The sequence below is a fragment of the Bos indicus genome, chromosome 23 (genome assembly GCF_029378745.1).
Source record: "Bos indicus isolate NIAB-ARS_2022 breed Sahiwal x Tharparkar chromosome 23, NIAB-ARS_B.indTharparkar_mat_pri_1.0, whole genome shotgun sequence".
NCBI classification, from domain to species: domain Eukaryota; kingdom Metazoa; phylum Chordata; class Mammalia; order Artiodactyla; family Bovidae; genus Bos; species Bos indicus.
Window position 1 is genome coordinate 18,663,252 of NC_091782.1, and position 20,500 is coordinate 18,683,751.

Genomic DNA, 20,500 nt, shown 5'->3' on the forward strand with positions numbered 1-20,500 from the left:
AGAGGAACCAGAGATCAAATTGCCAACACCCACTGGATCATCGAAAAAGCAAGAGAGTTCCAGAAAAACATCTATTTCTGCTTTATTGACTATGCCAAAGCCTTTAACTGTGTGGATCACAATAAACTGGAAAATTCTGAAGGAGATGGGAATACCAGACCACCTGACCTGCCTCTTGAGAAACCTGTACCCAGGTCAGGAAGCAACAGTTAGAACTGGACATGGAACAACAGACTGGTTCCAAATAGGAAAAGGAGTACGTCAAGGCTGTATATTGTCACCCTGCTTATTTAACTTATATGCAGAGTACATCATGAGAAACGCTGGGCTGGAGGAAGCACAAGCTGGAATCAAGATTGCCGGGAGAAATATCAATAACCTCAGATATGCAGATGACACCACCCTTAGGGCAGAAAGTGAAGAAGAACTAAAGAGCCTCTTGATGAAAGTGAAAGAGGAGAGTGAAAAAGTTGGCCTAAAGCTCAACATTCAGAAAACTAAAATCATGGCATCCGGTCCCATCACTTCATGGCAAATAGATGGGGAAACAGTGGAAACAGTGGCTGACTTTATTTTTCTGGGCTCCAAAATCACTGCAGATGGTGACTGCAGCCATGAAATTAAGAGACGCTTACTCCTTGGAAGGAAAGTTATGACCAATCTAGATAGCATATTGAAAAGCAGAGACATTACTTTGCCAACAAAGGTCCGTCTAGTCAAGGCTATGGTTTTTCCAGTGGTCATGTATGGATGTGAGAGTTGGACTGTGAAGAAAACTGAGTGCTAAAGAGTTGATGTTTTGAACTGTGGTGTTGGAGAAGACTCTTGAAAGTCCCTTGGACTGCAAGGAGATCTAACCAGTCCATGCTAAAAGAGATCAGTCCTGGGTGTTCATTGGAAGGACTGATGTTGAAGCTGAAACTCCAATACTTTGGCCACCTCATGTGAAGAGTTGACTCATTGGAAAAGACTCTGATGCTGGGAGGGATCGGGGGCAAGAGAAAAAGGGGACGACAGAGGAAGAGATGGTTGGATGACATCACTAACTCAATGGACATGGGTTTGGGTGGACTCTGGGAGTTGGTGATGGACAGGGAGGCCTGATGTGCTGCAGTTCATGGGGTCACAAAGAGTCGCACACAACTGAGCGACTGAACTGAACTGAACTGAAACTTATTTCTCAGGGCTCAGCTCAAACTTCACTTCCACATTAGTCTTCCTTAACCTCCCTGTCATTGGTTCTCTGCACCAGATATCTCTCCATCTTAGTTGTTGTTTTCTTAGTTAAGTCGTGTCCGACTATTTGACAACATGGACTGTAGTCTTCCAGGTTACTCTGTCCATGGGATCACCCAGGCAAGAATACTGGAATGGGTTGCCGTTTCCTTCTCCAGGGGACCTTCACAGACTGGGGATTGACAGGTGGATTCTTTACCACGGAGCCACCAGGGAAGCCCCCTCCATCTTAGTACCCTGTTCAATTATAGTTTTGTATCAATTTGTGTAATATGTGTCTCCCACCCAACTGTAAGCTCTGTGAAGGCAAGGACATTGGTTTTGTTGTTGACTCTCATGTCTCCAGCATTTAGTACAGTGCTTGACACATAATGAGTGCAATATATATTTGTTGAGTGAATAAGTAGGACCTATTTTCTGCAGCTTTTGTAAAGGTTAGATGAAATAAAAACATAAGTGCTCAATAACCATAATTTATTAATAAGGCAGTTATTGACATGACTGTGTGCTAGGTACTTTTCACAAGTTTGACATACTTGTCTAATAATGAAACTTACTGTACCAAAAAGAAAGCTCAGTTTTCTATCTTTTGGATTTGCAGGATGAACAGAATATTCCTCTAGAGCTGTATAAGAAAGGAAAGCCATTTACACCTCAGTTCTTCCACATGGTGGTTAGAATATTATTTTCCACACTTGAAGGGGGATTTTCTAGTTATCCTAGTCTGATTCATACATGGGGAAATAAGGCTTATTAAAAGGCAGAGCACGCTCTCTGATGAGGGGAGGGAAGGAGTCAGTCTTCCAGTTAGGACTCTCACACTGGTGGACTAAGATGATGCAGAGCAGCTGCTGTATGGGGTACTTGAGTGGTATCAACTAAGAGGAAAGAAGGGAAAATGTGGCACTGGGTTTCCTTAAAACGTCACATTCAGAAAAGACAGGTCCCAGGAAGGAGGAACTTGAGAGAATGGTCAATCTAGGAGGTGAGACAGACACATGGATTAGGAGTGGAGCAGAGAGTTTGGTGCTGTGGTGTTGGAGAAGACTCTTGAGAGTCCCTTGGACTGCAAGGAGATCCAACCAGTCCATTCTAAAGGAGATCAGCCCTGGGTGTTCTTTGGAAGGAATGATGCTAAAGCTGAAACTCCAGTACTTTGGCCACCTCATGCAAAGAGTTGACTCATTGGAAAAGACTCTGATGCTGGGAGGGATTGGGGGCAGGAGGAGAAGGGCACGACAGAGGATGAGATGGCTGGATGGCATCACTGACTCGATGGACATGAGTCTGAGTGAACTCCAGGAGTTGGTGATGGACAGGGAGGCCTGGCGTGCTGTGATTCATGGGGTCGCAAAGAGTTGGACACGACTGAGCGACTGAACTGAACTGACAGAGTTTGGTGGTGTATATGTCTAGGTGTTCTAGCCAGGGCCGGAAGCCCTCAGCTGTCCTGGTAGCTTCTACTTTCCTTCTGTACAGATGACCTTGAACCCTTCCTGCTTGTACCACACCCCGTGTTTCTTTACGAGTCCCCAACTTCTGGGGATCAACTGGGACCAAGGCAGTAACAGAGCCCCATCCAGGGTTTGTTTTGGACACAGTGATTCAAAAGATTTGAATATTAACCCTCTCTTTGTTATCATATCCTAATTTAATCAAAGTTTATTAAAAAAATAAACTTGTATTTTCTACAATAAGTAGCATGTGGTCATTGTAAAAAATGAAACAATGAAGAGAAAATAAATAGCCATAATCCAGACATAAGCATTATTTGCATTTAGCAAAATGAAATAATACTGTGTGTGTCCTTTGTCTTGTAATGTCTTCTTTTTTTGATTAATCTTTGGCTGCGCTGGGTCTCTGTTTCTTTTTGAGGGGGCTGTTATGTAGTTTCAGTGAGTGGGGTCTAATCTTTGTTGTGTTATGAGGGCTTCTCTTTGTGGTGCTTCTCGTTGCAAAGCACAGGCTCTAAGCACACAAGCTCAGCAGTTTGGCACATGGACTTAATTGCTCCTTGGCATATGGAATCTTCCCAGAGTAGAAATCAAATCTGGGTCCCCTACATTGGCAGGCAGATTGTTATCCACTGCGCTACCATGGAAGTCCATATTTATTTATTTCACTGTGCTGGGTCTTAGTTGCAGTATGTGGACTCTAGTTCCCTGACCAGGGATTGAACCCGGGCCTCCTGCATTGGAGCACAAAGTCTTAAGTACTGGACCACCAGGGAAGTCCCTTATTTTTTGTGAATCCATTTGTAATTAGTCTCTATGTGAAAAAAGAATTTTGTGAGACCAGATTTTGCTAAGAGACTAGGCTTTACCTAAAAAAAGTTGTTATTGAAGAAAGTATACAAGTTATCTACAATTGATGAATTTCCACAAAGGTAACACATTACTCACACCAACAAGTAGAACATTACTAGCATTCTCCTAGTGTCCCCTTACAGACGCTACTCCCTACCCCTCACCAAGGTAATCATTATCCTGACTTTTAACACCATAAATATTTTTCCCCCTGCATTTGAACTTTATAGAAATTGAATCTCATGTAGCATGTACTCTTTTGCATCTACTTTAATCTGCTCACCAATGTCAGGTTTGTGAGATTCACCCACATTTTTATTATACATTGTCATCATCATCCATTCTTATTGCATATAATGTTCCATTGTGATTATGCTACAATTTACTTATCCTTTCTTTTGTTGATAAGGTTTAGATAATTTCCAGTTGGGACTGTTACAAATAGTGATGTGATACACATTCTTCTATATGAGTTTTGGTGAATACAAGGGCAAACTTCTCTTCGGAATATATCTAGGAGTGGAACTGTTGGCTTATAGGATATGTGTATACTCAGCTTAAGTAGATTCTGTCAAAAAGATTCAGTTTTTTAAATTAAATTAAATTTTTAAGTTTTTGGCTGTGTTGGTTCTTTGTTGCTTTGCAAGGGGTTTCTCTAGTTGGTGGCGAGCAGGGGAACTCTTTGTTGAGGTGCGCAGGCTTTTCATTGGGGTGGCTCCTCTTGTTGCAGAGCACAGGCTCTAGGCACATGGGCTTCAGTAGTTGTGGCACATAGACTCAGTAGCTGAGGCTCAAGGGCTCAATAGTTGTGGCCCATGGGCTTAGTTTTTCTGTGGCATGTGGAATCTTCCCTGGCCAGGGATTAAACCCATGTCTCCTGCACTGACAGGCGGATTCTTATCCACTGCATCACCAGGGAAGTCCAAACAGTTTTCCATAGTAGTTTTACTGATTATGGTTTTTCCACATCCTAATCAAGATTTGATTTTTTTTTTGTACTTTTCGTCTTGGCCATTCTGGTGAGTACAGAGTCGGTTCTCATTGTGTATTTAATTTACATTTCTCTGATGCCTAAATGAGGATGAGTCACTTTTCATATATTTACAAGCCATCTAGACGTCCTCTTTTGTAAAGTGTCTGTTCAAGTCTTTGGCCTATTTTATATTGAGTTGTCTTTCTTATTGATTTGCAGAAGTTCTTTATATACTCTGGATACTTGTCCTTTGTTGGATGTATGTATAGCAAATGTCATCTCCCTCTCTTTGGTTGCCTTTTCATTCTTTTACATTGCAGTTGACCCTTGAACAATGTACGGGTTAGGCACCAATCTCCATGCAGTTTAAAATCCGAGTATAACTTGTAGTTGGACCTCTGTATACAGGCTTCCTTCTATAGGAGGTTTGTTCATAATCACTGTTCCATATCCATGGAACCAACCAACCAAGGATTGAGTGGTACTATAGTATTTATTATTGAAAAAAATCTGCAAGTGAATGGACCTATGCAATTCAAACCCATGTTGTTAAGGGTCAACTATATTTAAAAAATAATAATTATATTTATTTATGGCTGTGCTGGGTCTTTGATACTCTGTGTCGACTCTCCAGTTGAAGCCAGTGTGGGCTACTCTCTAATTGCAGGTGGATTCTTTACCAGCTGAGCCACAAGGGAAGCCCAAGAATACTGGAGTGGGTAGCCTATCCCTTCTCCAGGGGATCTTCCTGACCCAGGAATCGAACTGGGGTCTCCTGCATTCCAGGCAGATTCTTTACTAACTGAGCTATCAAGGAAGCCCAGTTGCCATGCTCAGGCTTCTCATTGTAGTGGCTTTTCTTGCCGTGGAGCATGACCTCAAGGGCATGCAGGCTTCAGTACCTGCGGCACATGGCTCAATAGCTGTGGCTCCCAGGCTCTAGAACCCAGGCTTAATAGTTGTGGTGCATGGGCTTAGTTGCTCCATATATGGGATCTTCCTGGACCAGGGATTGAACCCGTGTCTCCTGCATTGGCAGGTGGCTTCTTTACCACTGAGCCACCAGGGAAGTCCCAACTGTGTGTGTGAGTGTGTATATATATATATATATATATATATATATATACCAACTGTATATTTTTTGATAAGCAGTGTTTTTAATTTTAACATCATATAATTTATCAGGTTTCTTTCCTTTGTTGTTGGCTTGTTTGGTTTTTATTCACATTTTTTCCTCATCAAGGTCATGAAGATGTTTTCCTATGTTGTCTTCCATTTTTACATTGGGTCTTAAACTCATCTGGAATTCTTTTATTATGTGGTCTAAGATTGGGATTAAGATTCATTTTTTTCCCCTTGGCGATATTTCCCTGACCTAGCATCATTTATTAAATATATTATAATTTCCCCCACTGCATTTTATCTGATATAGATCTGTTTCTGGAATCTCTGTTTGTCTCTTTTTCTGGTTTTCATTGTCTGGAAGTGCCATTACTTGCTTAGTCAGTCCCCAATTACTAGGCATTTAAGTTGCTTTTTTCCCTGCCTGGTGCTGGGTCCTAGTTGTGGCACACAGGATTTTGCTGCTGCACGCTGGCTCTCAGTTGCAACATAGCGGGTCTAGTTCCCTGGCCAGAGATGGAACCCAGGCCCCCTGCATTGGGAGCGAGGAGTCTTAACCACTGAACCACTAGGTTGTATTTAATTCAGACATATTTTTGAAGACCTATCCCCCTACTCCAAAAATAGCATCTTTTTTTTCATTAGTGAGTTGAGTTCCCAGTTGTTCCCAGTTGAGTAGGTTGTGGCTTTTGTCATTATTGTTTTTTCAAGTACAACTGTACTGTGGGATATAATGGAGTGAGGGCCCTTCTCTGGGGGGCTGCAAAATGGTAGCTGCCACCCAATGGGGAGGTCCTTTCAAGAGTCAGAGGGCTGTTGGCAGATTCACTCTCATGCACGGGAAGGAACTCTTTCCAGCTGCAATAGCAACCCTGGAACAGGCCGCCAAGACGCCTCACTGTGTGCACATGTATGAGAGAAAGGAGGCCGATGAACAACTCCTTATCCTGACACAATCTTCTGTCCACCTCCTCTTCCCAGGAACCCAGCCCCCTTGCTTTCACCCCATTTTCCAAGGAAATCCTCCTTCTTTCCTCTGGGGTTCTTCTTGGACCCTAGATCTTAAACCTGGAGAGAACTCAAGTCCCAAGTAAACTGTCCTAATGAAGACGTTCAGGGAAACATTCATAACAGACGAGCCCAGGAAAATGTTCATTTTGCCAAGAAAAACTTGCAGCAGAGATGATCTGTTTGGTCTCAGTGACTTGCTGCTGGCCAATGGGACAGCCGGCTCAGGTCAGAGCAAAAGCAAGCGTTAGGAAGCCCTGGGTGGGTCAGCCTGTCTATGGCTTCGGGGCTGAGGAAGTCCTGGTCCCAGCTGTAGATGAGTGTGCTTGCTCTTTCAGCCTTCCTCCCACCTCGCCCAGGAAGAGGGGGTCAGAGCCAAGAGCCACACAGATGTTCGCTGTGAAGAGGCAGCAGCTGCAAAAAGGCTCAGGAAAGTGGAGAGAGCTGATAGGGTAGAGACAACGGTGGGAGGGGGCCGCTTGAGCAACTGGGAGAAAGGGCTGGCAGAGCGAGGGACAAGGGACGGTCCTGTTTGCTTTTCCCTAATTAATGTGGTTTCCTTACAAATCCCCCCGCTGATTCCAGCTGGTCAACTCAAACCATAACAACACGTGGCCTGCCCGGGCCAGGAGCTGAGGCTGCTGGCCTCCCCATGAGGGTCTGGTTTCCTCTGTGGCCGCTGCCCCTCCTCCCCAACTGGCTTTGTGCAGATGAGGGAAGGGACAGCACCCTAGTTGGGGCTGGGGGTGACACCCAGGGACTGCTGGCTTTCAGCTCGCCTGGCTGCTCACCCCGGTTTCCTATGACCTTTAAAAAAGGGCACTTCTCTGCTTGTTTGGGCTGCTGCTTCCAAACAGGTATGGGTGGGGGTGGATGGGGAGACCTTGGACAAAGAACCTCTTGCTCACTGATGGCCTCTCTACCTACAGGTGTGCCCTGATTGACGCAATGGCCCTGGGAACTATCGGGGTGTGTCCCCACTCATTCAGTATTTTCCAGTGTTGTTTCATTTCCTCATTGGGACTTTACTGTGTCCAAGTTATTCATCTTATCCCCTTATTCCTTCTTGGATTCGCTTTGCCAGCAAGTCTCAGCTGAGCAGCTACTATGTACCTTTTGTGAACAAATGATTACATGCCTCAGGGGAACACTTTTCAAGGATAAAAGTTCTTGTCTGATAAATATGTTGTCATAAACTGGATGGTTGACCTGGGCTTGTTTGCTTTCTCTTCCTTCGCCCATCTTCCCTGCAAAAATTCTTAAAAAAATAAAAATAAAACACACATTCAGAAAATGTACATAAAACTTGACTGCACCGTATAATAGATTAATTGTAAAGCAAAACTGGTTTATTTCTATGCTAGATCACTTGGGCATGCTGCCACCCTGATATGGATAGGGGGAGAAATCCAAGAGAAGTGGGATTGGTGGGAAGCAGCTTTAAGCACCCTAGAACCTTTCCGGAAAGTGAGACCAGAGGAAGGCAACCCCAAAATAGAACTGCCAGAGGAGGGAGAGTGGGCCTGCAGCGGCCTTTATGTCCAGTCTTCAGGCCGAGGCCAGGAGACATGCCAAGTGAGTGTATCCTAGTCTGGATCCCCAGCGCTTGGCTGGCATTCACCTCACTCCATCTTCAGCCAGTGGTGGGGGCCAGTGAGACCCGCTCCACTCAGTTGCCACCCAAACCAAGCAAGCCCTCGCTGTGACTGGGCATTTCTGCAGTGGGCTGGATGCTCTATCAGAAAAGGACTTCATGTCCCTGTCTGGCTGAGAAACTCATCAAATTTCTTTCTCCTGGTGCTTCAATTCAGTTCTTGTATAAGGGGAAGGCTTTTAACCGTTTAGAACACTTTGGAATTATTGGCACATTTTTGATGATGGGTATAAAATAACACCTAAGGAGATGCTGTCCCCTGTGTGCACTGGGAACGGCTACAAAAGCAAAAGGAAGGAGCTTCAGGCTGAAAAACAGGCTCTCCTCTAACCAACGGGCAACCACGAGTCGGTACTCCTGCTCTCTGGACCTCAGCTTCTCCGTCTGTGAGGAGTCTTGTCTGGTTCTAGGATTCTAGTTCTGTGAACACTTCTATCTTTGTAACCCAGAGTGGTAGAGTTCAGTCTTCAGTCCTCACCCCTCTCTCTGCTCTTTTAGAATCTCAGCCACTTTCACCCTCAGCTTTCACCTTGAGGCTGATAAGTCCAAAATCCACAACAATGCTTTTTTAAAAATCTTTTGGGCCATGTCAGGGATTGAACCATTGTCCTCTGCATTAGAAGGGAGGAATCTTAACCACAGCAACCCACCTTTGAGCTCCAACCTCTGTCTCCAACTGCCTACAGAAATTTCTATTTAGTTCTTCTGAAGGAGCTTAAATATGCACCCTCTCTAAGCAAGGCCACGTCATGCTCAGTCGCTAAGTCATGTATGACTCTTTGTGACCCTGTGGACTGTAGCCTGCCAGGCTCCTCTGTCTATGGGATTTTCTAGGCAAGAATACTGGAGTGGGTTGCCATTTCCTTCTCCAAGGGATCTTCTTGACTCAGGGGTTGAACCTGCATCTCCTGCATCTCCTGCATTGGTAGGCAGATTCTTCACCTTTGAGCCACCTGGGAAGCCCAAGGCCATCACAGCCTTTCTCATAAATGCCATCAGGGCTGTTGGTCTCCCTGTGGCTCATATAGTCACCATTGACTGCCTTCATCCAATTTCCAAAGTTTTCATAATTTTCATGAATTTCAAAGTTGTCTCATGATTTCCTCCTCTTCCTTAACATTTAAATTTCCACTATCTTCTAATACCTCAATTTGCCCATCCGTTTCCCCATCTCCTGTCTACTCTGCTATTTCTGTCTGATTTTCCTAAACACCCCGATCAGTTTCCTACTTGATGGTATCTCATCGCCCACAGCTGCTACCTAAATTTGCATTTTTAAGGAAGATGAAAGTCTGAAAACTGCTGACCAAGGAAATAGAAGGCAATGGCACCCCACTCCAGTACTCTTGCCTGGAAAATCCCATGGACGGAGGAGCCTGTTAGGCTGCAATCCATGGGGTTGCTAAGAGTCGGACACAACTGAGCGACTTCACTTTCACTTTTCACTTTCATGCATTGGAGAAGAAAATGGCAGCCCACTCTAGTATTCTTGCCTGGAGAATCCCAGGGACGGGGGAGCCTGGTGGGCTGCCGTCTATGGGGTCGCACAGAGTTGGACACGACTGAAGTGACTTAGCATAGCAAGGAAATAGAATCCCAGCTCTGAGGCTCGACATGAGGGGCCTTCTGTGATATGCCTCCCCTCCTCTGCCCACTCTTCCTCCCTCTCCTCCCACACAGACTCGCAAAACTTACCTCTGCTCAGGGCTTCCCTGGTGGTCCAGTGGCTTAGACTCCTTACGTCCACTGCAGGGGGCATGGCATTTAATCCCTGGTTGGGGAACTAGATCCCACATGCTGGCACTAAAGAAGAGATCCTGGGACATCCGTGGTCCCAGGTTGGAAATCTGCCTTCCAATGCAGGGGACTCAGGTTCCATCCCTGGTTGGGGAGCTAGGATCCCATTTGCTGTGGGGGCAACTAAGCCCTAGGCCACAATCAGACAGAAGCCGGCCAAAGATCCCTCATGTCACAACTAAGATCCAGTGCAGCCAAATAAATAATTAATATTTTTTAAAAAACCCACCCCTGCTCATTTCCTTCCCTTGTCCACCCCATCATGTTTCTCTTTGGGGATACCCTCCCTCACCTTCTAGTCAGAATCCCCACCTCCTTCAAAGCCTGGCCTACCCCTCACCTGCTTTGTCAGGACTTCCTCCATTTGATCTTTCTGCATTCTCTCTCACCCTTTCCTTCCTGCTGCTCCAGTGTTTGTCTGACTTCTACCTCTGACTCCTTGCTGCTGCTGCTGCTAAGTCGCTTCAGTCGTTTCTGACTCTGTGCGACCCCATAGATGGCAGCCCACCAGGCTCCCCCGTCCCTGGGATTCTCCAGGCAAGAACACTGGAGTGGGTTGCCATTTCCTTCTCCAATGCATGAAAGTGAAAAGTGAAAGTGAAGTTGCTCAGTCGTGTCCAACTCTTCGTGACCCCATGGACTGCAGCCTACCAGGCTCCTCTGTCCATGGGATTTTCCAGGCAAGAGTACTGGAGTGGGGTGCTGTTGCCTTCTCTGACTTCTGACTCCTTAGGTACATGCTATTCCACATTAGACAGGACTCTCTGAAATGTAAGTGACAGTCATCCAGTTTGAAGAAGGACATTTCCTACCTTTTATCTTTATCTTTTTAGATTTTTTTTTTTGGCTGCACAGCTTGTGGGATTTTAGCTCCCCGACCAGGGATGGAGGTCCTCAGCAGTGGGAGCCTGGAGTCCTAACCACTGGACCACTAGGGAATTCCCCATTTGCTACCTCTTAGAACCAACCCTGGGTGGAGAAGATTCAGTGGGGCCTCGGGACACCTGGAGCCAGAGACTCAGCCACCACCAGGCTCTTCCCCTCCTGCTCTTGTCTCTGTTTCTCTCTGTACTTTGCCTTAATTCTCTCATCGTTCTCTCCTTGAGAGGCTGCCAGTGGTTCCCAGCCTTGAGGCGGGGATTGAGTCACTAAGATTGGCAGGCCCCAGTGGAACTGTATGGAGAAACTGCAGGAGAGGCAAAAAGGAGTTTCCCCAAAGAAGGGAAAGAGAAAGGGAAAGTACTATAGAGAAAGACCAACACATGGTCACCGCTGTGTTAGTTAGAAGTCAGGTCAGCTACACACGGCAGAAAACCCCAAGCAGCAATGACTATTAGATGATAAGATAGCCAAGGACTCTGAAACCAAGCTCCTTCCAGCTGGTTGCTCTGCCACCTCTCAGTCCTGGATGATGGCTTGAGCTCCAGCCTTTCTGCCTGTATGATCTAGGGAACAGAAAGGAGAAAGAAACAAAGAATGATTTGGGAATTCCTTGATGGTCCAGTGGTTAAGACTCCAAGCTTACTGCTGAGAGCCTAGGTTCAATCCCTGGTGGGGGGACTAAGATCCCATGAGCTGTGCAGTATGGCCAAAAATAAGTAAATATTTTTTAAAAAAAGATAGTCCAACTTCCTGACATCCTTGAAAATCGCCTTCTGGAAGTTGTACATGCTTTAGCTTACATCTCTTATATTGCCAGAAATAAGTTCTATGGCTATAGCTGAATGGGCTTCTGGGAAATGTCTTAATTCTGAGCAGCCATGTGCACAACTAAGAGTCAGGAGTGCTGTTAAACACAAAGGGAAGGAGAGAATGGATGTCAGAGGACAGTGGATGTGCTGTGACCCTAATCCACCAGGGACTTTGAGGGGGCATTTCCCACTAATGGGGTGCCCTTTTCTACACTATGGCATTTAAATGGTTGAAAGACAATCCTGGCACCCAAGTCTGTTTGGTCTGATCATCCTTAAGTTCCATTTTTCTCCCCTAAGTTCCAGACCTCAGCGTTCTGGTGTGCAGCTGGGGCTGTCAGTATCCTCCTTAAAATGAGATGCTCTAAGCTGGACCCAGTGTCCCAGATGTTGTGTGACCAGTTACAAGATATAACTGAGCTCTTGGTACCCCCATTTCAACACCCTACATCTGTTAAGGTCCCCAGATTGAGACAGAATGTGCCTGGCCCAAGGGGCTTGTTGTCCTCTAACCTCATGCTCATCCTGGTGTGACACCTCACTCCATAATCTGCTCCTCTGCAGACTTACCCCAAAGCAGGAGGGGCTTCCCAAGCATCTATGCCATCTTGCTCTTGCAAAGCCTTCATGTAATATCTTAACTGTCAGTTGGTGGATCTGCTTTCCCCCCCGACTTCTGCCAGGTCAGAAGCTGTGCCCTCTCCACCCTCCATGTCCCCCATGGAGCAGTCTTTTTTTGTCTCCCTTTGGGTAAGTGTATTTTCTTAGATAAAATGCAAGATCTCTCAGAGCAATGGAAACCCACACCCTCACAGATTGGGTTCCTGAGCAGTGGACTCAGAGGCAGAGGTTAGTATGCAGTGGGTGTTCTAGGAGTACTTGGTCGTTCTGCTAAAGGGAAGGAAGGGAGGTTGGACAGAGAGAGGGGTCAGGCTGCGGTGGGGCTCAGTGAGCTGCCCCTGCCTCTCACAAAGAGTTCCAATGCTGGGGTGATCCTTCAGGGTAACTCCAGCTGGGACAGGAGGGCCTGATCTTTATATCCTCATGATAATCAACCATTGGAGGTGGGTAATCTCCGCAGAGGTTGGCAGCTCAGGTATTTCTGTCTGCAGCACTCTCAGCAGCTGAAAAAATCCACCCTTTATTCCTGAAGTAGGGACTGGACAACGCCTCATGGAGTCCGTCACTGAGTGGGAGGCCTTCGGGCTTAGAGTTGCCACTGATCAGGCGGGTCGTTTGGGGCCAGTCCATTCATCTGTCTGAGCCTCAGTTTCTCCTCTTGTAAAAACTGATGTCTGGGGAATCACCAGGTGAGGTGGGTGGAGAGTGATTGGATACAGGAGTAGCTCTATTCAAAGGCTTGATTTGAATCCAGAGGCCCTCCCCAGGTCCTCCCATAAACCCCCGATCTTATCTTTGTTGCTGTGGACATTATCAGAGGGCATGATCACTTGGGTCCTAGGCCAGGGATGGGCATCTAGGTCAGAAGAGGGCAACTTTAGGGACCAACTGGCAGGAGCCCCTGGGGAGCTCTACCGTGTGGAATGGTCTGATGGGAGGTAGGCAAAAGCTACAAAGTGGTTGTCAGAGACTGAACGTTTGCATGTTCCTCCACCCCAAATTTATAGGTTGGAACCTTAACCCCCAATGTGACTGTATGAGAAGGGAGTCTTTAGGAGTTGATTAGACTTAGATGAATCCTGAACGTGAATCCCCAGTGATGGGATTAGCGGCCTCATAAGAAGAGGAGACATCCGAGCTTTCTCTCTGCCTTGTGGGGCTACTGTGAGAACAGGGCCGTCTGCATACCAGGAAGCGAACCCTCACCAAAAATCATAGCTGTTGGTTGGCACCTGGATCTTGGCCTGCCCAGCCTTCAGAGCCATGAGAATGAAATGTCTGGTTTTGAAGCTGTTCAGTCTGTGGTGGTTTGTCACAGCAGCCCATGCTGAGTAGGATAGTGGGAGTGGGAGGTGGGGAGGGAGATGACTGAGAAATCCAGGGATTCACGGCTTATAGGCAAGTCACCTGGCTCTCAGGACTGGGTCCACCACTGGCCGTGGCACCTGGGGCATGTCCCTGGGCTGCTCTGGACTCCAGGGACCTCGTGTGTGTGTGTTCAGTCTCTACAGTCCGACTTTTTGTGACCCCCATGGACTGTGCCCCAGCAGGCTGCTCTGTCCATAGAGTTCTCCAGGCAAGAATACTGGAGTGAATTGCCATGCCCTCCTCCAGGGGATCTTCCTAACCCGGGGATTGAACTCATGTCTCTGTGTCTCCCGCACTGCAGGTGGATTCTTTACCACTCAGCCACCAGAGAAGCCCCCTAGTGACCTCATTGGAAACCGAGAGGTGGGGTGTGAGCCTCTGAGGTCATCTCCGACTTGATGAGCTGAAGTGCATCGTTTGCACCTCCATCCTGGGGCTATGATGGGAGAAAGGCTGGGAGCCAGAGAGCTAAGCTTTCTCTTTCCCTTCACGCTGGCCCTGCTGTCCCTACAGAAGCCACTGCTGGCCCCTCAGGAAGCCTGCCCTTGTGTAGAAGCTGGGTGGGGTGGAGGTTGGAAGCTGCTGTAGGCAGTGAGAAAACTGCAGGGCCAGGAACAGGCAGCCACAACAGCCCCTCTGCACTGTCCTTCCTGGCTGGTGGCAGCCTCCGGATGAACTTTGAGTCCAACAGTTTCTGGGTGAATTGATTAAAGTCAAGGGTATTACTAATAAAAAAATGTAAACTAGATTTTATCAGTGACACAGATCTCGTGACCACGTGCTGTGTGCTCTTGTGTCTGTGCGTGCTGGGAGGGTGGAGATGTCTGTCAAGTTTGGAAAAAGGCCACCTTTTCCTTTGGCTCCATTTCCTTTTGACCCCTGAGAAGACGTTTGGTTCTGTTTAGCACCACAAGCCACCAGGCCTTGGAACGTGAGAACGCAGGGGAGGCAGTGAAGCCAGGCTCTCTGCTCAGTCCTGGGGGTGTTGGAAGGCACCCCGGGCACAGAGTGGGGGTGGGTGTCTTCTCTTTCTCCTTTCTAGCCCATCTGACTTTTCACATTGACCTATGTCCCCGCGACCTTCCTCTCTGAGAAGCTTCACGTGGGCTTGAGTGGAGACCAGGCAACCCATGGGATGCTCTTAGAGGGGCCCTTCCAGGCCAAGTTGGTCCTGGGATCTCCATGGAGACCGTACCACAAGCCCTTGCCCCTGAAGACCTGTGCATGCCCCCCGCCTCAGGCCTGCAGGCTCCCAGAGCCAAGGGTCTCTGACTGGTGGCAGCAGTCCTGGGAGGCAGGAAAGGGCAAGCAGAGGGAGTTCCTCTTTCTGGAAGGACCTCCCAGTTCCAGAGCAGTCTAGTGACTTGTCCTAAAGTCCGAGTCAATCAAGTGACCTGACATCTAGAAAAAGAGGCATTGTATTTGCTTTTTCTGGTTGGGATGTGGGAGGGGCTGGAAAAAAATCTTTTAGGCTGGTCAGGTAGTCCTGGGTGGTAGAATATTCCTTGTGGTCCTCCCCACGGTGCCTACTGCTAAGACGTGCCTACTGTGCACCCTACCCCCTCCAATCTGCCCAAGGAGCTGGTAAGGGGGAGAGAGCAGAATCCAGAAAGGAAGGAGCGAGAGGCCAGAAGGGGGAGGCCGAAAGGGAGGAAAGGGCTTGGGGACAGAGGGAGCTGGAGAATGAGCAAACAAACTGTGTCCTGGAAAACAACTTGTTTCCCCTTTCCAGGCTCCCTGCCTGCCCCGCTGGAGGCGGTGATTTAGAATAACGAGCCATAATTTGATTACGTTCTCTTCCAGCCTCGCAGGGTAAACAAGAATCTCCCGTGGAAGGAAGGGACACGCTGCCCAGGCTCTGGTACACTCCCCAGGGCCTGAACAGGGGTTCCCTCTCCTCCTGGGTGCGCCTGAAACACGTAGTTGAGCGGCTTCACCCCCCCTCCATTTTCTACCAGGGTTTACATTCTCCGGTGTCTCCTGCCCCTCCTCCCCTTCTTCCTCTTGGCCTGCCCCAGTAAGGTCCTCACCCTGAAGCCTGCATACCGTGTAAATATTTAAACCCATCTATTATTTCCTGTTTATTAGCAGTGTAAATCCTGAGTTCATTCATTGTGCATCTGTCTCCCTGAACCGTCTCAGAAGAAAAGGCCCGAAGGCAGGGCCGTGTGTCCACCCTTCCCTGGGAACAGCCTTGCTAAGGCCTGTGGTCAGGCGTATCACCGATTCTTTAAAAATGCGCTTTTACTTTTTCCACATTTAAAAATTGTGGTCAAATACGCATAATATAAAATTTATCATCCTAACCGTTTTTTTTAAGTGTACAGCTCAGGTGTGTACCGAACATTTGTAATGTACCACTGTCGCCACCGTCCATCTCCAGAACTCTCTTCATCTGTGGATGAAATTCTGTACCCATGAAGCACTGATTGCCTGTTCCTCTCTCTCCCCAGCCCCTGGCAACCATCATTCTGTTGGGTTGGCCAAAAAGTTCATTCAACTTTAAGTACAAATAAAAGACACCTTTTCCATTTTCACTTAGAACTGTATTGAACAATGTATTCATTAACTTGAACCAACTTTTTGGCCAAGCCAATTCTTTCTGTCTCCCTGAATTTGACTATTCCAAGTATCTCACATAAGTAGCATCATACACCATTTGTCTTTCCGTGACTGGCTTATTTCGCTTAGCGTAACATCCTCAAGGTGTGTCCACCTTGTGGCATATTGCAGAATTTTCTTCCTTGTTAAGGCTGAATGATATTCTTTTGTATGTATACACCACATTTTGCTTAGCCATTCTTCTCTTGACAGACACTTGGGTTGCTTCCATGTCTGACCTGTTGTGAATAAGACTGCTTTGAACATGGGTGTACAAATAAGCTTTTTAAAAAAATAATAACAGGCTGGTTCCAAATAGGAAAAGGAGTACGCCAAGGCTGTATATTGTCACCCTGCTTATTTAACTTATATGCAGAGTACATCATGAGAAATGCTGGGCTGGAGGAAGCACAAGCTGGAATCAAGATTGCCGGGAGAAATATCAATAACCTCAGATATGCAGATGACACCACCCTTATGGCAGAAAGTGAAGAGGAACTAAAAAGCCTCTTGATAAAAGTGAAAGAGGAGAGTGAAAAAGTTGGCTTAAAACTCAGCATTCAGAAAACGAAGATCATGGCATCTGGTCCCATCACTTCATGGGAAATAGATGGGGAAACAGTGGAAGCAGTGTCAGACTTTATTTTTCTGGGCTCCAAAATCACTGCAGATGGTGACTGCAGCCATGAAATTAAAAGACGCTTACTCTTTGGAAGGAAAGTTATGACCAATCTAGATAGCATATTGAAAAGCAGAGACATTACTTTGCCAACAAAGGTCCGTCTAGTCAAGGCTATGGTTTTTCCTGTGGTCATGTATGGATGTGAGAGTTGGACTGTGAAGAAGGCTGAGCACCGAAGAATTGATGCTTTTGAACTGTGGTGTTGGAGAAGACTCTTGAGAGTCCCTTGGACTGCAAGGAGATCCAACCAGTCCATTCTGAAGGAGATCAACCCTGGGATTTCTTTGGAAGGAATGATGCTAAAGCTGAAACTCCAGTACTTTGGCCACCTCATGCAAAGGGTTGACTCATTGGAAAAGACTCTGATGCTGGGAGGGATTGGAGGCAGGAGGAGAAGGGCACGACAGAGGATGAGATGGCTGGATGGCATCACTGACTCGATGGACGTGAGTCTGAGTGAACTCCGGGAGTTGGTGATGGACAGGGAGGCCTGGTGTGCTGCGATTCATGGGGTCGCAAAGAGTTGGACACGACTGAGTGACTGAACTGAACTGAACCTATTATTGATTGCTTACTGTGTGCTTGGGACCACGTAGACATAATGACTTAATTGTCACAGGTACCTCCCAGGTGGCAACAATTCTCTCCACAAGGCTCTGGAAAGCCAAGTAACTTTACCCGAGGCGAGGAAAGGGGAGAGTGAGGACCACCATCTGTGTGTGCTCCAGCCACGACCCCTCACTGCACTGTGTTGATGATGGACTTGAAGAAGGAGCCTCAGGGTATGTTACCCACCCTGCACGCCCAGAAAGGACTGGTGCTTTCCCTGAGTCTCTGCCCAGTTTGAGAATCCATCCTCCAGTTCACAGGATTCAGCCAGGCCCGTTTCTCCCTCTGGGCTGCGCCTTAGCATCCGCTGTGGGGATTTAAAGCAGATGGGCCCCTAGGCATCAGTATTTTTTTTTTTTTTTTACTGGCCGTCCCTGCAGTGTCTTAGCAGGATCTTAGTGCCCTGACCAGGGATTGAACCTGGGCCCACGGCAGTGAAAGCGCAGAGTCCTAAGCACTGGATGGCCAGGGAAGTCCCCATGCATCAGTCCTCTTTTCAAAATTTTAATATTTTTTGAGGTATAATTGACATGTAACACTATATTCGTTTCGAGTGTACAACATGATGATTTGATATTTGTATATATTGCGAAATGATAGCCACAATATGTCTAGTTAACATCCATCTCCACAGAAAGTGATCATTTTTTTCCTCTAATGAAGACTTTTAAGATCTGCTGTCTTAGCAACTTTCAAACACCCAGGCATCAGTCTTTGAAATAACCTCCCCAAGTGCTTCTCGGTGCCCTCAGGGTTGAGAAGCACTGGGTTAGGAGAGAGGAAGAAGGATAGACACTCCCACCCACTTCAGCCCCTCGGTCTTCCCCTGTGTCCCCACCCCCTGCCAAGGGCCACGAAAGCCCCAAGTCCAGTGGCTCAGAACCTGGGGCTGCCTCCTCCCCTGCCTCTAGAAGTTCTGTGTAGCGAGTGTCCCTCCCGCAAAGGATGGCCTGGATACAGGCCCTGCGGGGGCCGGGATGGACCCATCAAGCCCAGCCAGACTCCAGAATAAAAACAGCTGCTGACAGTCCACAGGCTGCGGCATGTTTGTCACCTCCCTGGGGGTGAAGACAGTGAAGTGGAGGGCAGGGGTCAGTTCATCAGCAGCAGGGTGGGGAGTGGAGGGAGTGGGGTGTACTGGGGCCCCATAGGGCGGGTCCAGGGACATCATCTTCTCTACCCCCAGGCTGTAGCACAACTCCTTGATGCAAGCCCCACCCACTGCCCCATCTCCCTGAGCACCTGTTAAATCCAGGGTGGTGTCTGGCCCAGAGGATTTCTGGGTGGGGCTCTGCCCTAAGGTGTCCAGCCTCAGGGGCTGCTTGGTGGGGGCACACTGCGGTGAGCAGACTCTTTCAGCCTGTTCTGGATCTCTTCTTCTGAGCCAGCCTTGAGCCAAGAACTCCAAGGTCCCTCTGGGAGTAGCAGTTGGCTGGCTTGGTTTCCACAGCAACGTGGAAGATGGGGGCAGGGGCACAGCAGAAGGACATCCGCCTTGGGCACTGAAAGACCTGGGTCTGGCCACTGCTGAGCTTCATAACCTTGGGCGGTCACATCTCAGCATCTCTATCTGCATTATAAAGGGGCTGGCCCAGATCCCTGCTTCTCAAACGCACTCCGGGTTGGAATCCTTTGGGAGAGCCTTAAAAACTACCCTTAACTGGATTTCATCCTCAGAGATGCTGCTGATCTAATTGGTATGGGCTGTGGCCTGAGCACTGGGACTTTTATAAGGTCCTTAGTCAGTGTTTGGAGAAGGAAATGGCAACCCACTCCAGTATTCTTGCCTGGAGAATCCCATGGATGGAGGAGCCTGATGGGCTACAGTCCACGGGGTCGCAAAGAGTCGGACACGACTGAAAGGCTTCACTTTCACTTTCACCAGTCAGTGTTAGTCGCTCAGCCGTATCTGACTCTTTGCAACCGCGTGGAGGAAGTCCTTCAGTCGTGTCCGACTCTTTGCGACCCCGTGGACTGTAGCCCACCAGGCTCCTCTTACAAGGTTCTTGGAAGATTCTAATTTACACTCAAGTTTGAGAACCACTGTTCCAGATAACTTCTTCCTGACCATGGTCCCATCATGATATCCATAGAGTGAAGTGAAGTATTAATCGTTCAGTCGTGTTTCTGACTCTTTGTGACCACTTGGACCAGAGGGGACTCCAGCTGCCCACCTGCCTGGCTGTCCCTAAGGACTGCATGACTCCAGACCTCTGTGTCAGCAAGAAGTGCTTGTGTCTTTCCAGCTGAAGTTTATTGCCTCATTGGCCCTGCAATGGAGGAAATTCATGTTTTTGTGCTGAAGTCCCCGGCAGTTTACAAAGTTACAGGTTACACATGGGGTATCTTCTTGGTGCATCAATTTCCTAGAAGATATTAGGAGAAAAATTATGATCCACCTTGTAAGTAACTTAAGACATTTAAACATATATACTAACAGATATGTATAGCTATATCCTGGAGTAGAATGCAAAGCTCACATATGTTTGGAGCTAAAAGATTAGATGTCAAAGTCAGGAGGCATTGGCCTGCCATACTCCCTGACTTGAATGACAGTTGGAGGAAAACACTGGAGAAACCTTGAGTCAATCTATGCAGGCGAGGAGAAGCATTAACTCCTGACAGTTCAGGAAGGCTACCTGGAGGAGGCAGCATTTCAGGGAGCTTCTTGGAGAGAGGGGAGGAAGAAAGGAACAGGTTGGAAGAAGGGCATGGCTGGAGCTCTATAGAGCCTGCAGCAGGAATATAAGCTCAGACAATGTCTGTCTTGCCCTTGGCTTATAAATTTGAGAAAGTCCCCAAAGATCCCTCCAATACTCACCACTACCCTAG

The 20,500-nt window shown here is 47.5% G+C and overlaps 1 protein-coding gene across 4 annotated transcripts in view; it reads left to right on the forward strand.

The window, feature by feature from the left end:
• Positions 1–20,500, forward strand: part of RSPH9 (radial spoke head component 9) — a 113,184-nt gene that overhangs the window by 30,654 nt on the left and 62,030 nt on the right. The window lies entirely within an intron of this gene.